This window comes from Macaca mulatta, chromosome X (genome assembly GCF_049350105.2).
Source record: "Macaca mulatta isolate MMU2019108-1 chromosome X, T2T-MMU8v2.0, whole genome shotgun sequence".
Classification (NCBI taxonomy): domain Eukaryota; kingdom Metazoa; phylum Chordata; class Mammalia; order Primates; family Cercopithecidae; genus Macaca; species Macaca mulatta.
In genome coordinates, this window is record NC_133426.1 from 53183678 (window position 1) to 53207951 (window position 24274).

At 45.2% G+C, this 24274-nt stretch overlaps 1 pseudogene; it reads left to right on the forward strand.

Annotated features, from left to right (window-relative positions):
- The first annotated feature begins 4011 nt into the window (after positions 1-4011).
- Positions 4012-4619, forward strand: LOC144338516 (mpv17-like protein 2 pseudogene; annotated as a pseudogene).
- Positions 4620-24274: the final 19655 nt, after the last annotated feature.

A 24274-nucleotide genomic window follows, 5' to 3' on the forward strand; every position in this document is an offset into this window, starting at 1 on the left:
GTCAAGATACCACAGTACTATAAAGCTATGGTACACAAGACAGTGTGGTTGAGTGTGGAAAAAAACAAACTGTTTTTGCTCTGCTCTCACAGAACAATCAATACAGATTTCTGTGACCAGATGTGTGGGAGTACACACACTAAATGAGCAATCAGTTTTGTTGTGGACACCGGATGAATGTCCTCTAATTTCGTGTAATTTTGATACTAACTACCCGGAGATGGCGTCAGATCTCACAGGTTGAGAGCTGTCTCCAAGAATGCCATGTTCCCCTCGCTCATTCTCACCTCCGCCTTCAGATGTGACTCCTGGTTGTTTTACCAGTGTTTTTGACGGACTGGCTATAAACTAAGTTTCCACAACCCCCTCACTGAGTTCCATGAATTTGTTAGAGTAGCTCACAGAAAAGTTTCTATTCCAGATACAATGAAAAGGGGAAGTTGTCAAAGTTTCATTATTTCACCATTAGACATGGTCTTCACAGAACTCAAGGAAACACTTACATACATACATTTATTTATTTATTTATGTTTGTTTGTTTGTTTGTTTCAGTCTCGCTCTGTCCCCAGGCTGGAGTGCAGTGGCTCAATCTCGGCTCACTGCAACCTCCACCTCCCAGGTTCAAGTGATTCTCCTGCCTCAGCCTCCCAAGTAGTTGGGACTGCAGGCATACACCACCAGGCCCAGCTATTTTTTTTTTTTTTATTTTTAGTAGAGACGGGGTTTCACCATGTTGGCCAGAATTGTCTCAATCTCCTGACTTCATGATCCACCCGCCTCAGCTCCCCAAAGAGCTGGGATTACAGGCGTAAGCCACCATGCCCGGCACTTACTTATATTTATTAGAATTTTGGGTTTTTTTAGTTAAATAATCATTTTATTGCTTGAGCACATAGACAATTTATGTGACCAGGGCAGAGGCTGTGGATGACTCATATTTCCAATCAAGAGGGAGGACTCGCTTAGTGTTATAATATCGGGCCAAATGATGAATCCGGCTATCAGAATCAGATAGCATTTAGCATCCTTATCTGATTCGTGAGGGAGTCAGGCCCTTGGCCAGTTTGTCAATCTGCTCCTTCACGTCATCGGAAGTCAATGTCAGCCACCGGGAGCACGCATGCGACCCATGATGGCAGCAATCAGGCAGCAAAAGGATAATGGATTATTATAAGGAATATTACAAGGAACATAGATGAAAAGATGCATGGGGCAAGGCCTGTGGGAAGGGGCACAGTGCTTCACGCCTTCTTCGAGTATGCCACCCTCCAGGAGCCTCCACGTGTTTTGCTGTCCGGAATCTCCCCAAGCTCTGGCCTTTTGGGTTGTTATGGAGGCTTTATTATGCAGGCATGATTGATTAAATCATTGACATTGTGATCAGCTGAACCTTCTGGGCCCCTTCCCCCTCCCCCGAGGTGGGGAAATGGGGCAGAAAGTCCCAACTCTCTAATCCTGCCTTGGTCTTTTTGGGGACCAATCCCCAGTCCTGAAGCTACCTAGGGGCTGTTGGCTATCAGCCAACTCATTAACATATAAAAAGCCATCACTTTGGAGATTTTAAAGGATTTTAGGAGTTGTATATCAGGAAAGGGGGGGGGACCAAATATACACTTTATAATAATCACCGCGGTGTTAAAGAAAGAATGCACACAGAGATCAATAGAACAGAGTGGAATATATTTTGAGGTAAAGCCAACAGATCTTCTTGTAAATATGAATTGAGGAAAAAGAAGGAATCGAGGACCATCTGTAAGAGATGGGGGAAAGATCAGGTTAGAGAATGTAAAATGTCTTCCCAACTTTAAGTTTTAATCAAGGATTTTCGGGTCTATGATTCTTTGAGCTGCCCTCCATATTCCTCCTAACACTACACTATTCTTGGGGCTGAGGTCTCCCTAATTACTGGCCCCACACCTCCAAGCTCAGCCCCCCTCCCACTTCCCTTTCCTCTTCTATGGAGGGGTGTTGAGGGCTCTGCCAGTGGGAGCCAATGAGCAGGGTGAATGCTGCCTCTAGTCTTGGTCTGAAGAGGCTTCAAGCTATGTGTGTCAAAGATCCCAGTGCCCTACAATCAGTGTGTTAATGAAGCAAGAGACAAGCTGGGGAAGGGAAAGAGAATGAGTGAACGAGAAAAGAAGATGAAGAAAGAGATGGGGGAGAGGGGGAAAGGAAAAAAGAGTAAGTGATCTGTGGGCATGTGGGGAGGGGAGCAGGCCACATTGGCACACCTGGGGCCCAGAGCATCCAGCACTGCTGGCCTCTGTCCATGGCCACAGCAAGATCCCCCCATTTGCAGCTATAAGAGAGCAAAGAGGCTGTTATTGGGAGACACAGTCCTCTGTAGTGACTACATCTGGTCGGGTGGGAGGATGGATGACAAGGAATGGGTGCATTTAGAGAAGTGGTTCTAAACCTTTTGTTCAGTCACAGACCTGTCTGAGAATGTGATGAAAGTGATGGCCTGCACACTCTCCCCAGAAAAATGCCACTAGACATCATCATACCAAATTTTGTCTACAATTCAGCACGTTCATGGATGCTCTGGAATCCTCCAGGATCCATGAGCCTATGTGTCAAATCTCCGACTTATAGAATATTAGGAGATAAAAATCAACATGATTAGTGATGGATTGTATGTGATGGCTGATAGAGTGGGTCGGAAAGGAAGCCTGGGTTTAATGGCTGAGGTAGCTGAGTGGATGATGGAACCATTCACTGAGACAGAGAACACCCAAAGGGGAACAGGTTTCTGGGGAAAATATTGACTTCAGTTTTGGACCTGCCAAATTTTAAGTGTCTGGAATGTCCAAGGGGAGATTTCCAGGAGGTAGTTGGACATATGAATATGAAGTGCAGGAAAGAAATATAGGCTGGAGCGAAAAAGTTGGGAACCATCAACACGTAGATGGTTATTAAAGCTATAGGAATGGGTGAGGTCATCTACCAAGACTGCACAGAATGAGAGCCTGAACGTACAAATAGACAATGGCCAGACCGTATATAAAAACAGAACTCTGACCTACAACCTGCAGTAACCTGCCCAGGAAGCCCACTTCTTATGTATAATAAACAGCCCAGGAAGCCAGCCTGCCTTAAGTCAGACTTGCAGGAAACCAGCTTGCCACCTCTAGTGACAATCCAGGAAGCTAAGCAAATATTTCTCTAACAATTGGCCCTGGCCGGGCGTGGTGGCTCACGCCTGTAATCTCAGAACTTTGGGAGGCCAAGGTGGGCGGATCACCTGAGGTCAGGAGTTCGAGACCAGCCTGGTCAACATGGTGAAACCTCATCTCTACTAATAATACAACAATTAGCTGGGTGTGGTGGAATGTGCCTGTAATCCCAGATCCTCCAGAGGCTGAGGCAGGAGAATCACTTGAACCTGGGAGGCGAAGACTGCAGGGAGCCAAGATCATACCACTGCACTCCAGCCTGGGTGACAGAGTGAAACTGTGTCTGAAAAAAAAAAAAAAAATTGGCCCAAATGGCCAGGACTTGATGAATAACTAACAGCTTCCCTAATTTTTGTCCCTGCTTCCAACTTAGTACTAACCAGAGAAAGACAAATATGTATCCCCAACCAACCACAAAGGCCACCCCGCTTCTAGCTAGCCGCCTCCAGCTTCCCCCACCAATAGCCTCCAGTCAGGGCACACCTGAAGCCTTCCCTTTTCTCCATGCTAAAGCTTTCCCACTGCTCTGCCTGCCTTTGAGTCTTTGCCAATAGGAAAGTGATGGTGGCCGACTCCCTTGCTATAGCAAGCGCTGAAAAAATAGGCTTTGCTTTTCTTATTTGGTGAGTCTTCATTTATTTCCACAAAAATGAGAAAAAGGCTGGGACATAGCCTTATGGAACACCAGATTCTAAGGAAAGGGCAGAGGAAGAGGGGCCCACAAAAGGGACTGAGAAGTAGTGGCCAAACAGTAAAGAGTAAAGCCAGGAGAGTGCGGTGTCACAGAAACCAAGGGCCAATCTTCCAAATGGAGGGGAGAGCTCAACAGTGCCAAATGTTACTCAGACAACAACTGAGTAACAACAGTGCCAAATATTACTGGCACTGGCTGCATGGCCTGTGGACTATGGGACAGTCCCTGTTCCATGGCTGTGTGCTGCTGGTCATCAATACACTGGGCTGTGGTATGCTTATGGTGGCCCGGGACATTGCGTGACAGTCCTGGGAGGTCTACACCCAGCTGACCAGATGTTCCACAGGTGGCACTCAGTGAGCATGTTTGCAGTGGATGGCAACGTGGATCCTTTCCCGCACTACTGGTACCTCTGTCTGGACTGCCTACTCCCTGTGTCTGGCCTCTGTGGCCTCCCAAGTGCCCTCAGGAAGGTCCTCATGGATCAGCTGGTAGCCTCTCCCATGCCGAGCATATGATACTTCTTGGGCCTTGGCTGCCTGGAAGGCCAGACGCTGGGAGAGAGCTGCCAGGAGCTGCAGGACAAGTTCTGGGAATTCTACAAGGCTGACTGGTGCATGTGGCCGGCTGCACGCTGGTGAACTTTCCCTTTGTGTACACCCCACTCCCAGTTCCGAGTCACCTACATCAATGGCCTGACATTGGGCTGGGACACATATCTGTCCTACCTGAAGTACCCGTTCCTCTGACACCCCAGGCTATATGGCCTGGGCACCTGAGCAGACTAAGCTGCCCCCTCCTCCCCAGGGGCAAGATGCAAGACTGACTCCCAGAAGGGGAACAGGGTTGAGCGTGGTGGGTCATGCATGTAATCCCAGCACTTTGGGAGGCCAGAAGTTTGAGACTAGCCTGGGCAACATGGCAAAACCCTGTCTCGACAGAAAATACAAAAATTAGGCTGGGCGCCCGGCCTTATTTATTTATTTATTTCATACACCTGGAATTTATTTTGGCGTAAGGAATTAGATAGAGACCCAATTTCATTTTCACCAAAATCACAAGCCAGTTATCCCGACACCATTTATTATACAATCTATATTTTCACCAATGAATTAAAATATCTGTCAATTACTAAACTGTCCATAGGCAAAGTTTTTTTTCTGAACTTTCTATTGTGTTCCACTGATCTAGTCAGTTTTGTACTGGTATCACTGTTTAATTCCTATAGCCTCACAATGTCTTTCAATAAGTGCTAAGAATAGTTGGTACGCATTAATCATTTTCAGAATTTTCTTGATTATTTCTAGATGTTTACTCTTCTAAAGGGATACAGTTTAGAAATGTAATATCAACTAAAAATTATTTGGGTTGCATTAAATTTATAAATTAATTTGGAGAGTATTAACATTTTAATAAATGAGTTTGCCCATCCAGGAACCAGGTATGTCTCCCTGTTTATTCAAATATGTTATATCCAGCCAGGTGCGGTAGATCACACCTGCAGTCCCAGCTACTCCAGAGGCTGAGGCGGAAGGATTGCTTGAGCCCCAAAGTTGGAGACTGCAGTGAGAAATGATCGCACTGCTGCACTCCAGCCTGGGTGACAGACTGAGACCCCATTCTAAAAAATACAAAACCTGGCCGGGGGCAGTGGCTCATGCCTGTAATCCCAGCACTTTGGGAGGCCGAGGCGGGTGGATCACCTGAGGTCAGGAGTTTGAGACCAGCCTGGCCAACATGGCGAAACCCTGTCTCTACTGAAAATACAAAAATTCCCCAGGCATGGTGGAGGCCACCTGTAATCCCAGCTACTTGGGAAGCGGAGGCAAGATAATCGCTTAAACTGGGAGGCAGAGGTTGCAGTGAGCCGAGATCGTACCACTGCACTCCAGCCTGGGCGACAGAGGGAGATTCCATCTCAAAAAACAAAACAAAACAAAACAAAAACCCCCCACAAAACACAAAAACCCCAAATATATCCTATAGGGGAGCTTTTTTTTTTTTTTTTTTTTTTGAGACGGAGTCTAGCTCTGTCACCCAGGCGGGAGTGCAGTGGCTCAATCTCGGCTCACTGCAACCTCCGCCTCCCAGGTTCAAGCGATTCTCCTGCCTCAGCCTTCTGAGTAGCGCCCACCACCACACCTGGCTAATCTTTGTATTTTTAGTAAAGACGGGGTTTCACCATGTTGGTCAGGCTGGTCTCGAACTCCTGACCTTGTGATCCACCCACCTCGGCCTCCCAAAGTGCTGGGATTACAGGCGTGAACCACCACGCCCGGCCAAGGGGAGCTTCTTAACTATAGAGTGAGATTTCCAAAAGCTACAGTAGAAAGGTTTTGAAGGAAGCAAAGCAGTTCAAGATTGGCTCAAGGGAGGGAAAATGCAGAGTGTAAGAAATACAGGTGAGGCCAGGCGCAGGGGCTCACACCTGCAATCCCAGCACTCTGGGAGGCTGGGATGGGAGGACTGCTTGAGTCCAGGAGTTCCAGACCAGCCTGAGCAACATAACAAGACCTTGTCACTACAAAAATAAATAAATAAATAAAATAAAAATAAAAATAAAAATTAGCCAGTTGTGTCAGTGCATGCTTGTAGTCCCAGCTACCCAGGAGTCTGAAGTGGGAAGATCTCTTGAGCCCTGGAGTTTGAGGCTGCAGTGAGCTGTGATAGTGCCACTGCATTCCAAACTGGGTGACATGGCAAGACCCTGCCTCAAAAAATAAAAAGAAATACGGGAGCGAGCAGATGATAAAAGGAGTTTATATAAAAGATGGTTACTGTATTAGTTATCTATTGCTGAGTAACAAATGGCCACAAATTTTGTGGCTTAAAACAACATTTCGGCCGGGCGCAGTGGCACATGCCTGTAATCCCAGCACTTTGGGAGGCTGAGGCAGGTGAATCATCTGAGGTCAGGAGCTCGAGACCAGCCTGACTAACATGATGAAACCCCATCTCTACTAAATACAAAAAAGAATTAGCCAGCGTGATGGTGCATGCCTGTAATCCCAGCTATTTGGGAGGTTGAGGCAGAAGAGTCACTTGAACTGTGAAGGCGGAGGTTGCAGTGAGCCAAGATCACACCACTGCACACCAGTTTGGGCAACAAGAGTGAAAGCCCATCTCAAGAAAAGAAAAGAAAATAGAAAAAAGAAAAAAAGAAAGCCACAACATTTATTCATCTAATAGTTTCTGCAGATTAGGAATCTACACATAGCTTAACTAGGTCCTCTGCTTCAGGGTCCCTCACAAGACTGTAATCAGGGTGTCATCCAGGGCTGGAGTCTCATCTGAAGGCTTGACAGAGGAAGGAGCCACCTCCAAGATCACCTGGTTATTGGCAGATTTTCAATTCGTCAAAGACTGTTAGACTGACAGCCTCAGTTTCTGGCTGGATGCTGCTCTTCAGTTCCTTGCCACATGGACCTCCCCAACATGGCAGCTTGCTTCATCAAAGCCAACAAAAGAGATAATCATAGTCTAGCAAGCTACAAAGCATAGTTTATAGTTTTTTGTTGTTATTGTTTTTGTTTTTTGAGACAGGACCTTGTTCTGTCGCCCAGGCTATAGTGCAGTGATGTGATCACAGCTCACTGCAGCCTCAACCTTCTGGGCTCAAGTGATTCTCCCACCTCAACCTCTTGGGTAGCTGGGACTACAGGTGTATGCCACCACGCCTTGCTAATTTTCTTTTCTTTTCTTCTCTTATTCTTTTTCTTTGTTGTTGTTGTTGTTGTTGTAGAGATAGGATCTCACTAAGTTGCCCAGCCTGGTTTCAAACTCCTGTGCTCAAGCGATCATCCTGCCTCAGCCTCCCAAAGTGCTGGGATTACAGGTGTGAGCCACCACACCCGGTCAGAAGTCACAGTCTTTTTTTTTTTTTTTTTTTTTTTTTGAGACAGAGTCTTGCTCTGTCACCCAGGCTGGAGAGAAATGACACGATCTTGGCTCACTTGGTTCACACTATTCACCCAGGAGGCAGAGGTTGCTGTGAGCCGAGATCGCGCCATTGTGCTCCAGCCTGAGCAACAACAGCGAAACTTTGTCTCAAAAAACAAAACAAAACAAAACAAACAAACAAACAAACAAAAAATAACAAAGGGGTGAATACCAAGAGTCTGGATCATTGGGGATCATCTTAGAGGTTACCTGCCACAGTTACTAAGAAGTATAAGTGATGGTAGGTTTGGTAGCATTAACTAACTCAAAATTTGCTGAAGGAGTGTCCCTGAAATTCACTGGCACATGAGGTAAAGAAGGGACACAGATCACTGGGGTTCTCCTGTAACCTAGATCAATTATATTTTCTTTTCTTTTTTTTTTTTTTTTTTTTTTAGACGGAGTCTCGCTCTGTCACCCAGGCTGGAGTGCAGTGGCTGGATCTCAGCTCACTGCAAGCTCCGCCTTCCGGGTTTACGCCACTCTCCTGCCTCAGCCTCCTGAGTAGCTGGGACTACAGGTGCCCGCCACCTAGTTTTTTGCATTTTTTTAGTAGAGACGGGGTTTCACCGTGTTCGCCAGGATGGTCTCAATCTCCTGACCTCGTGATCCGCCCGTCTCGGCCTCCCCAAGTGCTGGGATTACAGGCTTGAGCCACCGCGCCCAGCCTTTTTTTCTTTTTTTTTTTTTTTTGAGACGGAGTCTCACTCTGTCACCCAAGGTGGAGTGTAGTGGTATGATCTCGGCTCACTGCATCCTCCACCTCCCAGGTTCAAGCGATTCTCCTGCCTCAGCCTCCCAAGTAGCTGGGACTACAAGCACCCGCCACTATGCCCAGCTAATTTTTTTTTTTTTTTTGAGACGGAGTCCCGCTCTGTCGCCCAGGCTGGAGTGCAGTGGCCAGATCTCAGCTCACTGCAAGCTCCGCCTCCCGGGTTCACGCCCGTTCTCCTGCCTCAGCCTCCCGAGTAGCTGGGACTACAGGCGCCCGCCACCTCGCCCGGCTAGTTTTTTGTATTTTTTAGTAGAGACGGGGTTTCACCGTGTTAGCCAGGATGGTCTCGATCTCCTGACCTCGTGATCTGCCCGTCTCGGCCTCCCAAAGTGCTGGGATTACAGGCTTGAGCCACCGCGCCCAGCCTTTTTTTCTTTTTTTTTTTTTTTTTTGAGACGGAGTCTCACTCTGTCACCCAAGGTGGAGTGTAGTGGTATGATCTCGGCTCACTGCATCCTCCACCTCCCAGGTTCAAGCGATTCTCCTGCCTCAGCCTCCCAAGTAGCTGGGACTACAAGCACCCGCCACTATGCCCAGCTAATTTTTGTATTTTTAGTAGAGACAGGGTTTCACCATGTTGGCCAGGCTGGTCTCGAACTTCTGACCTCAAATGATCTGCCCGCCTCAGCCTCCCAAAGTGCTGGGATTACAGGCGTGAGCCACCATGCCCGGTGATCAATTATATTTTCAAGAGAATTATGGTCTCTGATGGAAGAGGAAACCCCTAGGCTCATAAGGCTAAGTAGATTATAACCATTTCCAGCTGGGTGAGGTGGCTCATGCTTATAATCCTAGTACTTTGGGAGGCTGAGGCAGGAGGATGGCTTGAGCCCAGGAGTTTGAGACCAGCCTGGGCAACAAAGCAAGATCCTGTCCCTACCAAAAAAAAAAAAAAAAAAATTATCTCGGCATGGTGGCATGCACCTGTAGCCCCAGCTACTTGGGAGGTGAAAGTGGAGGATTGCTTGAGCCCAGGAATTCAAGGCTGCAGTGAGCTGTGATCACACTACTGCACTCCAGCCTGGGGGACAGAGTGAGACCCTGTCTCTAAAAAACAAAATAAATAAATAAATAAATAAATAAATAAATAAATAGTAACCACCTCCATTTGTGTAGCACTTTATGGTTTACAAATCTGCTTTTGGAGTCATTATTTAATTTGATTCTCTTAACAACTCTGTGAGGTAGCCAGGCAAGAGAACAAAAGTTCAAAGAGGCTACGTGGCTACCCCTGATCTCACAATCAGTGGGTAGCAGAGCTGGGACTAGAGCCTCAGTCTTCAAATTCCTAACCTATTACACTGGAGTGATTTATCCAAAATCCAGAGATATGCCATTTTCCCCCTTCAATGGCTTCTCCCACCATTTTCTTCCCCCTCTGGGTTCTTTTTGTTTGTTTGTTTTTGAGATGGAGTGTTGCTCTGTCACCCAGGCTGGAGTACAGTGGCACAATCTTGGCTCACTGCAACCTCCAACTCCCGGGTTCAAGTGATTCTCCTGCCTCAGCCTCCTGAGGAGCTGGGATTACAGGCGCGAGCCACCACACCTGGCTAATTTTTGTATTTTTAGTAGAGATGGGGTTTCACCATGTTGGTCAGGCTGGTCTCGAACTCCTGACCTCGTGATCCGCACGCCTCGGCCTCCCAAAGTGCTGGGATTACAGGCGTGAGCCACCGTGCCCGGCCCCTCTCTGGGTTCTTATCCTGGCTCAGTTATTACTAGCCAGTAAGTCAACCTTACTTCACCTCCTAGAATTATTGTAGGGATCAGAGAAAATATTTGTGAAACTCCCATCACACTGCCTGGCACACAGTAAGTGCTCACTAAATGCAAATTATAAGCTATTATTATCCTTTCAACTGTTCCAGCCCACCCTCATTGCTAGTCACCTCTACTTCTGCTCCTTCCCCCGAATCTCTGTGGTACCACATCCCAAGGTACAACTTGCTTTCAGAAGACACCAACACCCAACAACTTTTACAGGCCTATTTCCCAACACTTCCAACAAAGAGCATTTGATTGTCAGTAACGTGGCTTCAGCTTTTTTTTTTTTTTTTTCAAACAAGAAAGAAAACTCTTAAAATATAGTTATAACACCTAGTGCCCAAATCTAGGTTACTAAATGCCATTCTCTAGTAAAAAGAGACAGGGCTCCTTGGGAAAATGGCTGGTTCCAGGGCTGCGGCAGGGAAAGTATAAGATGGGCCTGCAGCATCTTGTGGTGCCAGAAAACAAGGAATTGTTCAAAGAGAGATGAAGATGTGTCCAAGGACACAGGAGATTAGAGATGTCCTACTGGTCAAATATGGGACATTTAAACATCAAAATAAAGAATAGTTTAATGTGTTATAACCCACTGAGTAAAGGAGACGACCATAGTCCATGAGGATATAAATAAATAAACGTAGGAGAAAGAAAAGTGCTCCCTTATACTGGAAAGCCAACCAAGACACGTCAAAAGAAAGATGGCATTTGAAAATCAACATTTGTCGACCTCGGCCATAATAATTGTTCCAGGTGAGAATCGTCAGTGAACGGTAAAACTAGTGGGTGAAAGTTTGAGTAACAGTATATTTACGTAAGCCCAATGCATCTCCCCACAAGATACTACAGTAACTTTACAGCAGAGAAACCCAATGGACACTACCTTAACCAAGTGATGCAAGTTTGCATTGCCATTAATGGGACAATCAGACACCATGTGCATCCTGATATGATGCACTGAAAGAGATACAGCATCACTTCTGTGAGATTCCTACCAAAATGCATAACCTGAGTCTTATTATGAGGAAGCATCAGACAAACTCGAATTGAGGGACTGTCCAAAAATAACTAGCCTGCACTCTCCAAAAATGTCAGTGTCATGAAACACAGAGAAAGACTGAGGGACTCTTCCATATGGAAGGAGACTACAGAGCTATAACAACCAAATGCACATTATTCAGAGGATTTTTTTTTTTTTTTTTGCTACAAAGACTATTGTTGAGGAAATTTGTGAGTTCTAAATAAGGTCTGTAGATTCTATATATAATAGTATTGTTATCGATGTGAATTTCCTGATTTTTAATAATTATTCAGTGTTTATATAACACAATTCCTTATTTTAGGAAATACTCATTGAAGTATTTAGGAATAAAAAGGCATCATGTGTGCAACTGACTATCAATTGGTTCAGGGGAAAATATAAATATATATAAAGAATATACATAAAGAATACACATATAAATATATAGATAGATAGATACATAAACAGATCAATAGATCAATGGAACAGAATACATCTGTGAGACAGAGGAAGAAACAGAGTAGGCTAAACAAATGTGGTAAAATGTGAACATTTAACAAATCTAGGTGAAGAGTATACAGCAATTCTTTGTACTATTCTTGAAACTTTTCTGTAAGTCTGAAATTGTCAAAATAAAAATTCAAAAAAATCCTAATGGAAAAAAACATAGCTAAAAAACATCTACAGCTGGGCACGGTGGCTCATGCCTGTAATCCCAACACTTTGGGAGACCAAGGCGGGTGGATCTCTTGAGGTCAGGAGTTTGAGACCAGCCTGGCCAACATGGTGAAACCCTGTCTCTACTAAAAATACAAAAATTAGCCAGGCGTGGTGGCGGGCACCTGTAATTCCAGCTACTCAGGAGGTTGAGACAGGAGAATCACTTGAACCAGGGAGGCGGAGATTGCAGTGAGCCACAATACACCACTGCACTCCAGCCTTGGCGACAGAGCAAGAATCTGTCTCAAGAAAACAAAAATCCCAGCACTTTAGAAGGCCAAGGTGGACTAATTGCTTGAGCCCAGGAGTTTGAGACCAGCCTGGGCAATGTGGCAAAACCTAGTCTCTACAAAAATTAGCCAGGGTGTTGGCATGCACCTGTGGTCCCAGCTACTCAGGAGGCTGAAGTGGGAGCAGTGCTTGAGCCTGGCAGGTTGAGGTTGCAGTAAGCCATAATTGCACCACTGCACTCTAGCTTGGGCAACAGAGCGAGACTCTACCTCAAAATAAACAAACAAACAAAAAGGCCAGGTGTGATGGCTCATGCCTGTAATCCCAGCACTTTGGGAGGCCAAGTTGGGTGGATCACCTGAGGTCAGGAGTTCAAGACTAGCCTGACCAATATGGTGAAACCCTGTCTCTACTAAAAACACAAAATTAGCTGGGTGTGGTGGCGCATGCCTGTAATCCCAGTTGCTTGGGAGGCTGAGGCAGGAGAATCTCTTGAACCCAGGAAGCAGAGGCTGCAGTGAGCTGAGATTGTGCCATTGCACTCCAGCCTACGCAACAAGAGTGCAACTCTGTCTCAAAAAAAAAAAAAAAAAAAATCTACAAAAACCCTATAGCTAGTGCCATATTTACTGGTGAGAAACTAGAAGCTTTCGCCCCAAGGTCAGGAACAAGCCATGGATGTCTGCTCTCACTCCTCCTATTTAATATCATACTAGAAGTCCTAGCTAATGCAACATGACAAGAAAAGGTACACAGATTAGGATGGAATAAATAAAATAATCTCTCTTTGCAGATGACATGACTGTTATGTTTAAAATCCCAAGGAATCAACAACCAAAAAAAAACCTCCTGGAACTAATAAGCAATTATAGCAAGGTTGCAGGATACAAGGTTAATATATAAAAGTTAAGTGCCTTCTTCTTTTTTTTTTTTTTTTAAAATAGAGACAGGGTCTCACTATGTTACCCAGGCTGGTCTTGAACTCCTGGGCTCAAGTGATCCTCCTGCCTTGGCCTCTCAAAGTGCTAAGATTACAGGTGTGTCCATCCTCAAGTGCTTTCTTTTTTTTTTTTTTTGAGACGGAGTCCCGCTCTATCGCCCAAGCTGGAGTGCAGTGGCCGGATCTCAGCTCACTGCAAGCTCCGCCGCCCGAGTTTACGCCATTCTCCTGCCTCAGCCTCCCGAGTAGCTAGGACTACAGGCGCCTGCCACCTCGCCCGGCTAGTTTTTTGTATTTTTTAGTAGAGACGGGGTTTCACCGTGTTAGCCAGGATGGTCTTGATCTCCTGACCTCGTGATCCGCCCGTCTCGGCCTCCCAAAGTGCTGGGATTACAGGCTTGAGCCACCGCGCCCGGCCAAGTGCTTTCTTATATACCAGCAATGAATAGTTGGAATTTAAAATAAAAAACACAGTATCACATTAGCACCAAGAAAACGAAATATTTAGGAATAAATCTAACAAAATATATACAAGATCTACATGAGGAAAACTATAAAACTCTGAAATAAATCAAAGAAAATATAAATAAATGGAGAGCTATTTATTGTATATAGATAGGAGGACTCAATATTATCAAGACATTAGCTCTTGCCAACTTGATCTATAGATTCAGCACAATTCCAAACAAAATCCCACTAAGTTATTTGTTGGGTATCAACAAATTAATTCTATTTTTTTTTTTTTCCGAGATGGAGTCTTGCTCTGTCACCCAGGCTGGGAGTGCAGTAATGCGATCTCGGCTCACTGCAACCTCCACTTCCCGGGTTCAAGCAATTTTCCTGCCTCAGCCTCCCCAGTAGCTGGGATTACAGGCTCCCGCCACTGAGCCCAGCTAATTTTTGTATTTTTAGTAGAGATGGGGTTTCACCATGTTGGCCAGGCTGCTCTCGAACTCCTGACCTAGCAATCCACACGCCTCATCCCCCCAAAGTGCTGGGATTACAGGCATAAGCCACCGCGCCCGGCCACTAATTCTAAATTTTATCTGGAAAGGCAAAGGAGCCAGAATAACCAACACAATATTGAAGGAGAAAAACAAAGTCAGAAGACTGACACTACCTGACTTCAAGACTTACTATATAAAGCTACAGTTATCAAGATAGTGTGGTATTGATAAAAGAATAGACAAATAGATCAATGGAACAGAATAGACAGCCCAGAAACAGACACACACAAATATAACCGACTTTTGACAAAGGAGCGAAGGCAATTCAATGGAAGAAGGATAACCTTTTCGACAAAATGGTGCTGGAACAACTGGACATCTACATGCAAAAACATTCATCTAGACACAGACCATACACCTTTCGCAAATATTAACTCAAAATGGATCATAGGCCTAAGTATAATATGCAAAAATACAAAATTCCTAGAAGGTGACATAAGAGAAAATCCAGGTGACTTTGGCTTTAGCAATGACTTTTAATTTTTTTTTTTTTTTTTTTTTGACACAGGGTCTCACTCCGTCACCCAGGCTGGAGTGCATGGCACAATCCAGGCTCACTGCAACCTCTGCCCCCCAGGCTCAAGTGAGCCTCCCACCTCAGCCTCCCAAGTATCTGGGATCACAGGTGCACACCACCATGCCCAAATAATTTTCTGTATTTTTAGTAGAGACGCGGTCTCGCCATGTTGCCCAGGCTGGCAATAACTTTTTAGATACAACACCAAATGCCTAATGCATAAAAGAAAAAAACACCAAATGCACAATGCATAAAAGAAAAAACTGATAAATTTGGTTTCATTAAAATTAAAAACCTGTGCTCTACTGAAGATACATTTAAGAGAATGAAAAGACGAGCCACAGAATGGGGAAAATATCTGCAAAACACATATCTAATAAAGAACTGGTATCTAAAAGATACAATTACCTCTTAAAACTCAACAATAAGGCTAGACACGGTGGCTAATGCCTGTAATCCCAGCACGTTGGGAGGCCAAGGTGAGTAGATTGCTTGAGTCCAGGAGTGCAAGACCAGCCTGGGCAACATGGCAAAATGCCATCCCTATAAGAAAAAACAATAATAATTTTTTTTTTTTTTTTTTTTTTTGAGATGAAGTCTTGCACTCTCTCCTGGGCTGGAGTGTAGTGGCGTGATCTTGGCTCACTGCAACCTCCGCCTCCTAGGTTCAAGTGATTCTACTGCCTCAGCCTCCCAAGTAGCTGGGATTACAGGCGCCCACCACTACGCCCAGCTAATTTTTTGTATTTTTAGTAGAGACAAGGTTTCACCATGTTGGCCAGGCTGGTCTTGAACTCCTGACCTCGTGATTCACCCACCTCAGCCCCCCAAAGTGCTGGGATTACACACGTGAACCACCACGCCCGGCCAGTAGTTCTTTTTTAAAAAGAAAAAAACCCTCAACGATAAGAATGTAAACAATCCAATTTAAAAGTGGGCAAAAGATCTGAACAGACACCTCAGCAAAGAAGATATACAGATGATGGCAAAGAAGCATATGAAAAGATGCTCAACATCATGTATCACTAGGGAATTGAGAATTAAAATAACAATAAGATATCACCACACCCCTATTAGAATGGTTAAAATCCAAAACACTGGCAGCATCAAATGCTGACAAGGAATGTGGAGCAACAGGAATCCTCATTGCAAAGTGGGAATGTAAAATAGTACAGCCACGTTGGATTAGCTCCTTACAAAGATAAACATACTCTTACCATATAATCCAGCAATCGTGCTTCTTGATATTTACCCAAAATGACCTGAAAATTTATGTCCACATAAAAATCTGCACATGAATGTTTATAGTAGTTGTTTTCAAAGTTACTAAAACTTGGAAGCAACCAAGGTGACTGAGAAAACACACTGTGGTACATCCATTCAATGGAATACTATTTGGCAATAAAAAATGAGCTATCAAGCCATGAAAAGACATGGAGGAAACTTAAATGCATATTGCTAAGTGGAGGACACCAATCCTTCCTTCATACTGTAGGCTACATACTATATGATTCCAACTATATGACATTCGGGAAAAGCCAACTATGGAAAAGTAAAAGGTCAGTCAATAGTTGCCAGGGGTTTGAGGGAAGGAGAAAGGTGAATAGGTAGAGAGCACAGAGGAATTTTTTTTTTTTTTTGAGACAGAGTCTTGCTCTGTCGCCATGTTGAAGTGCAGTGGCGCGATCTCGGCTTACTGCAACCTCCACCTCCCAGTTCAAGCAATTCTCCTGCCTCAGCCTCCCACACCCAGCTATTTTTTGTATTTTTAGTAGAGACAGGGTTTCACCATATTGGCCAGGATGGTCTCAATCTCTTGACCTCGTGATCCACCAGCCTTGGCCTCCCAAAGTACTGGGATTATAGGCAGGAGCCACCACGCTCAGTCAAGCACAGAGGATTTTTTAGGGCAATGGAACTACTCTGTATGATATTGTAATGGTGGATACATGACATTAGACATTTGTCAAAACCCACAGAATGTACAACACCAAGAGTGAACCCTAAAGCAAACTATGAACTTTTGTTAATAATAATGTACAAGGCTGGGCACGGTGGCTCACGCCTGTAATCCCAGCACTTTGGGAGGCCAAGGCAGGTGGATCACAAGGTCAGGAGTTCAAAACCGGCCTGGCCAACATGGTGAAACCCCATCTCTGCTAAATATACAAAAATTAGCCTGGTGTGGTGGTGCGCACCTGTAATCCCAGCTATTCAGGCGGCTGAGGCAGGAGAATCACTTGAACCCAGGAGGCGGAGGTTGCAGTGAGCCAAGATCGCACCACTGCACTCCAGCCTGGGCGACAGAGTGAGACTCTGTCTCAAATAATAATAATAATAATAACGTACCAATATTGGCTCATCAGTTTTAGCAAATGTATCACATGTTAATAATAGAGGAAACTGTAGTAGGGTGAGGGTGTTTATGGAAACTCTGTGCACTTTCCACCCAATTTTTGTGTAAACCTAAAACAGTTCAAAAAAATAAAGTCTAGGGTTGGACATGGTGGCTCATGCCTGTAATCCCATCACTTTGGGAGGCCAAGATGGGAGGATCACTTGAGCCTAGGAGTTTGAGACCAGTCTAGGCAACATAGGGAGATCCCGTCTCTACAGAGAATTTAAAAATTAGCTGGGTGTGGTGGTGCATGGCTGTGGTCCCAGCTACTCGGGGAGCTGAGGTGGGAGGTCAAGGCTGTAGTGAGCCATGATCACACCACTGCACTCCAACGTGGGCAACAGGGAGAGATCCTGTCTCATAAAATAAACAGACAAAAAATAAAAATAAAGTCTCTATGTTTTTATTAAAGAAATGGAAATACCGATATATGCTACATCATGTATGAACCTTGAAAACATCATGCTAGTGAGAAGTCAATCACAGAAGGCCACATTTTGTATGATTCCTTTTATATGAAATGTTCAGAACAGGAAAATCTACAGAGACAGAAAGTAGATTAGTGGTTGTTTGGTGATGGGGAATGGGGACACTGGGGGGTTATGGCTAAGGGGTATAGGGTTTCTTTTTGGAGTTGATATGATTTGGCTCTGTGTCCCCACCCAAATCTCATCTTGAATTGTAATCCCCACATGTCGAGGGAGGGACCTAGTGGAAGGTGATTGGATCATGGGGGCAGTTTATCCCATGCTGTTTTCATGATAGTGAGAGAATCCTCACGAGGTCTGATGGTTTTATAAGTGTTTGACAGTTCCTTCTTCACACGCACTCTCTCTCTCCTGCCATCATGTAAGACGTGCCGGCTTCCCCTGCCACCATGTAAGTTTCCTGAGGCCCCTACAGCTATGCAAAACTGTGAGTCAATTAAACTTATTTTCTTTATAAATTACCCAGATTCTGGCAGTTCTTTATAGCAGTGTGAAAACGGACAGGAGCAATGAAAAATATTCTAAAATTGATTGTGGTGATGATTGAACACTATGGGTATACTAAAAGCCATTGAATTCTATACTCTAAAGGGGTGAATTGTATGGTAAATGAATTATATCTCAATAAAGCTGTTTAAAATGACAAAAAAATAGACCCCCCCCATACACACACTTGTGTAGCCTTAGAATGTTCACACAAAGGTCCTACAAAAAACTGGTAACAGTGGAGAGCCCCAGTGGAGATCTGGGGAACTGAGGATAAGCAGTGAGAAAGAGACAGTTTTCACTGTATAACCTCTTGTGTCACTTGAAGGTTTTATCCTATGCATGCATTACATACTTCAAAATTCTCCTCAAATACTATCACTTCCCAAAAGCCTACCTTGCTGTCCCTTACTTCTCTCAAACAACAATCTCTCTATGCTATCTCCCAAAATAAGACACAGAGAAAATCAAACCTAAAACCTGGCCAAACAAATCTAAAGAAAGCAAGAAAAAAATAAAATAAATGCCAAAACCCACACAGAAAGGAATTCCGTAAGTATATCCACTCAATGGAATATTTTGTGGCCATTTAAATGATGTTTATAAAAATTTTAATGGGAAATGTTTATGTGAAAATGGCAGTATGTAATTGAACATACAGCATGATCCCAAATATGGTTTTTCTAGGCCTAGATAAAAGCCTAAATACACCAAGATGCTAACACTGGTTGTATTTAGACGGTAGGAAGTTTTTCTTTCCCTAAATTTTCATCAATGAACACATTACTTCCGGTGGGACAGAAGTCATCATTAGTTTGTTCAAGGCTCCTCTCTTGATTCCTTTCGCTTGTTAATTCTATTTTTTCTCCTGTATTTCTACTCCCTTTACACCCAAAGACAAACATTTCAATGTATTTAATGAATTTTACTTCTAACATCAGAAACATTTGCACATGTGTATATATTTTAAGGAGTTCCTAAGAATTTTTTGAGACAGGGTCTTGCTCTGTCACCCAGGCTGGAGTGCAGTAGTGTGATCTCGGCTCACTGCAGCCTCCACCTCCCAGGCTCAAGTGGTCCTCCCACCTTGGCCTCCCAAGTAGTTGGGACTACAGGCGTGTGCCACCACACCTGGATAATTTTTGTTGTTACTATACAGACGGGGTCACAATATATTGTCCAGGCTGGTCTCAAGCTCTTGTCTTCAAGTAATCCACCCGCCTAGGCCTCCCAAAGCACTGGGATTACAGGTGTGAGCCACCGGGCCCAGGCTCTTTTTTTTTTTTTTTTTTTAAATATGTAAAAAGTGCCCCGTCTGGCCTGGCATTCTAGCTCTGGGCCATCCACTGCACAATGTCACAGTAGGTGTTCAAAATATAATTTCTTCTCTCTCTTCTACCTTGACAGTTATTTCTGTAAGACCCAGGTTCCAGGCACGACTTCGCCATTAACTACCCTGTTGTCCAAAGGGAATGCTGAGAGGACGGGACAATGTGAAAAGTGACGGAGTTGATCAGAGTTGGGCGCCCACCACATCGGTACTTAGCTGTGTAGCTTTGGCGAGTCACCTAAGTCTCCCTGTGCCTGAGTTTTCTTACCTATCAGGGGGAGGGGAAATAATATCACATACTTCATAAGGCTCTCACTTTCTACCCGCACTTCTACCATGCCTCCCTGCTGAAGACCTATCTGGTTTGGGCTGCTCGGCCACCTTACCCTGCGTCAGCTGACACAAGCCACGCCCCCATAAGCCAAGACCCGGGGCGCAGGGAAAACTGTTGCTAGGCAAGAAGTGACGTCACGCAGGCCCTCGGGCTAGAGTGCGCAATCACAGAGCAGAAAAGAAATTTCATTCGTCATCCAGCCATTCATGCTCCTGGATTCCTTCAATGAATATTCGCCGACCCTTCCTTTTGGGACCATCCAGGTGCTGGGCTTTGCTGGAGACAGAATTCCTGCCCTCAGGGAGCTTCCTGTCTGAAAGGAGAGAGCCCCAGACAACAATTCTGCACGGTACAGGAGCAGAGGGGCGCTCTGGGAGCCCAGATGACGGGATGCCATCCAACTTGGGAACAAACATAGGCTGCATGAATAAAGTGACACTTGAACGGCTGAGTTAATGGGGTTTGGGTATCAGTGTGAAAGGCCTTCCGTGCAGAAGACATTGCAAAGACACCTAGGGAAAAACAAAACAAAACAAAACAAAACTCGTGTAGTCTAGGAAACACTTGTAGTTAGTTGCACTTATAGTTATGTGCTCAGTGGTCAGAGCACAGGGTATGAGGCCAAGAGTGGCAGGTGATGAGACTCAAGAGGTCTGGCAAGGGCCAGAACTTATGTGACCTTAATTACCAATCAAGCAGCTAGACTTTACCCTGTGGGGTATGGAGTGTCATAGAAGGAAAGGTTGTGTTGACTCGCATCAATGCCCTCTCACTGGTGGTGTGCCGAATATTAGGTTGAAAATGGCCAGTCTGGAAGCTAGGGAGTAGATTTGGGGTCATTCATGTGAGGGATGTTGAGACTGGAACAGGATAGTGGCAGAAGATGAGGAAAGAAGGTAGATTTGACATACAAAAAGGAGAGACTCAACTGGACTTGGTGAGGAATCAGCTATGAGGAGACAGGAGAATTTTAGGCTGCACATAAGGCAGAGAACACAGAGGAAATTGCACAAGTTTAAGGGGGTGATTAAGACAAAGATGAGTGCCAGAGGAACTCTGAGCGCTGAGAAATCAGTGTGGGATAGAATGGGCAGAAACATGTAAAATGAGGAGGATCATTATGAGGAGGAGGGATTCGGGCTAAGACTCACTGTGTGACTTTGGGCCAGTCACTATTTTTCTCTGGTCCTTTAGGTTTCCACCTGCTAAACTGGGAGATGGAGAATGATAATTGGGAGGAATGAATTACATAAGAGAATGTTCAAGAAATGCCTAGCCCTGTAGGCAATATGGATGGGAAGCATGTGACAGGTGTGTTTGGTCCAGGGTGGGGTGGCGCTGGGTTGCCATTTGGGCAACAGCAATGCCACAGGCAGGAGGACACACATACATGCAGAAAAAAGAGGGCGCAGGGGAGGGGAAATGTGACCTGGACACATGCGTGTTGGATTTGAGGAGCTCAAAGGCCAAAGCAGTCAAATCAATGTTACCCTGGGAGGCCCTGTCTTGGCAGTCAGCAGAGAGGGGCTTCTCTGGACCATGACTCCTAGACTGCCACTTCCTCAGGAAATACCCAGGTCTGTGCGGCCCGAGTCCTCTGGGTTTTGATCCCAAGTCACCGCCAGAATTGCTGTGTGAAGCTGAGTCTGTTCTGAACCACTCTGGGTCCAGGTTCTTCATATGAACAACACAAAAAGGCATGTGTGTGTTGGTGGGGAGGTGGACGAAACATTTCCAAAGGCCCCCTCCTGGTTTGTTATGCTTCAGTTCCATGGCCCTAAGTCCTTTTTAGAAAAGTCTAGTCCTGTCTCTGACTTGCTGTGTGGTGTTGAGCCAGCTGCTGGACCTCTCTGGCCCTCTTTTCATATCTGAAATATCAGGAGATTGGGGAGGAGAGTCTCCAACGTCCAATGATTCTCCCTAGAGGACGGTCACTCTCATCTCCAGCTGAAAGCTTCAGACAAATCAGAGGAAAGTGAGACGCTGGTCACAGACCACCCCCCTTCCAAATCTTCTGTCTTCTCCCACCGCCCTCCCCTCCGCACTGTCAGGAGCTTGCAGCACTGGCTTGCTTGCCAAACTTGTTGCCATGACAACGGGTTACAAATAACTCAGATGCAGACGAAGATTTTAACCCAAGAGCTGCTGGGCCAAGGGCTTCTTGCTCCCTCCTCAGACCAGACTGAGGGAACAATCTCATAGATTCTCACAAGATGGTCAAGGTTTCTCAATGTCACAAGAAGAAGTCCTGGCATTCCAGGCCCTCCAAAACCCTGATTCAAATCTTTCCAATCACATTTGCCGCTTGCTTCCATTAAAAAGCGATCACTCCAAAAAAATTAGCCGGGCATGGTGGCACGCGCCTGTAGTCCCAGCTACTCAGGAGGCTGAGGCAGGAGAATCGCTTGAACCCGGGAGGCAGAGGTACAGGGAGCTGAGATCGTGCCACTGCACTACAGCCTGGGTAACAGAGTGAGACTCCATCTCAAAAAAAAAAGTGATCACTCCTATTTTTTTTGACACCTACTGTATACCAAGCCCTGTGTTGGATGCTTTACATACAGTATCTAAGGAAATCTCCCCAGAACCCTATCAGGTAGACATGACTATTCTACCTGGGACTATATTTTACCTGGAACATTATTTTATAGAGAAGAAAATTGAGGCCCATGGATATGAATTGAGCAAGGAGGTCCAAAGAGTCAGAATTCGAACGGGTGCAGTGGTTCACACCTGTAATCCCAGCACTTTGGGAGGCCGAGGCAGGTGGATCACCTGAGGTCAGGAGTTCGAGGCCAGCCTGGCCAACATGGTGAAACCCCATCTCTACTAAAGATACAAAAAATATTAGTTGGGCGCAGTGGTGGTTGCCTGTAATCCCAGTTACTTGGGAGGCTGAGGCAGGAGAATCGCTTGAACCTGGGAGGCGGAGGTTGCAGTGAGCCGAGATCACGCCATTGCACTCTAGCCTGGGCAACAAGAGCAAAACTCCATCTCAAAAAAAAAAAAAAAGGAGTCAGAATTCAAACCCAAACCCGTCAGATTCCCAAACCCAGGCTTTTTTATTGCCAGTGGTTCGCAAATGTTTGTCTACAGACTTGGTGTTTCCAGAAAATCTGGAGCAGTTGAAATTCAGATAGTACTGCCATTCAAGAAGGTGGAATGCATTTGTCTCCTCTAATTCCTAAGACTCCACAAAATAAAAGGATCAAGGGTATAAACTCACAACTCCAAAGAAAACGGGAGGAGCTCCTATCAATGGGAGAGAGATTTCAACAACTTTCTGGCAAGCAGAAAGGGGGTGGGAGGGATGGTAACTGAGAAAGCAGGGCAGGGAAAGGCATGAGCAGAGTCCACATGTGGGAAGAGATCCACTGGGAGAGAGCTCATCTACCCTGCCAAATCCTGGAGAGGTGCAGTAAAGGTATCCTGATGGTGGGAGCAAGACATAAAGCCTCAAACATAATTGAAAGTGTGTGAAAGTGTCTGTTGGAACAGTTAATCTCCCCCAACTCATGTTGGAACAGTTAATTTCCCCCTTATCTCCCCCATGCTCATGGGTAGAAATCACACCAGCCAACAAGTATCTACACTCCAGCAAAATATCAGCGGGTTCTCCAAAGAAACCAAACAGTCCCAAAGCAAAGGCCTCTATTTTCCATACTTAGGGGTCCTCCAGCAGATTGTACAGGTCCTTACTCAGTCACTTTAAAGGGACTTGACAAACACCTGCCCTTACACAGGGCTCCAAATTAATCAACTTTTTATTTTTAAAATAGAGACCAGGTTTCTCCGTATTGCCCAGGCTGGTCTCAAACTCCTGGGCTCAAGCGATTCTCCCACCTTGGCCTCCAAAAGTGCAATGATTACAGGTGTGAGCCACCATGTCCGGCTCAACTTTTTATTGTGTTCTTCTTAAATCAATGGGCCAGGCTGGGCGCGGTGGCTCACGCCTATAATACCAGCACTTTGGGAGGGCGAGACAGGTGAATCACCTGAGGTCAGGAGTTTGAGAGCAGCCTGGCCAACATTGTGAAACCATGTCTCTACCAAAAATACAAAAATTAGCTGGGCATGGTGGCAGGCACCTGTAATCCCAGCTACTTGGGGGAGGCTAGGGCATGAGAATCGCTTGAACCCAGGAGGTGGAGGTTGCAGTGAGCCAAGAGTGCGCCACTACACTCCAGTCTGGGGGATAGAGCAAGACTCTGTCTTAAAAAAAAAAAAAAAAATCAATGGATTGATAGGTTTGAACATTTGTGAAGAAAAAAGATTTATGAACAAACTGATGAAACAAATGGGAAAAACTAAGACTAGGCACATTTCAAGTGTGGGAAAAGACCAAGCAATTATTAAAATCAGGAATATAAAAAAATGAAAAAGTAATTATAGTATACTTCTTGGCTCTGTAGTGACTACTGATTTACTAGAAGTTGGGATATAAACATATTGGA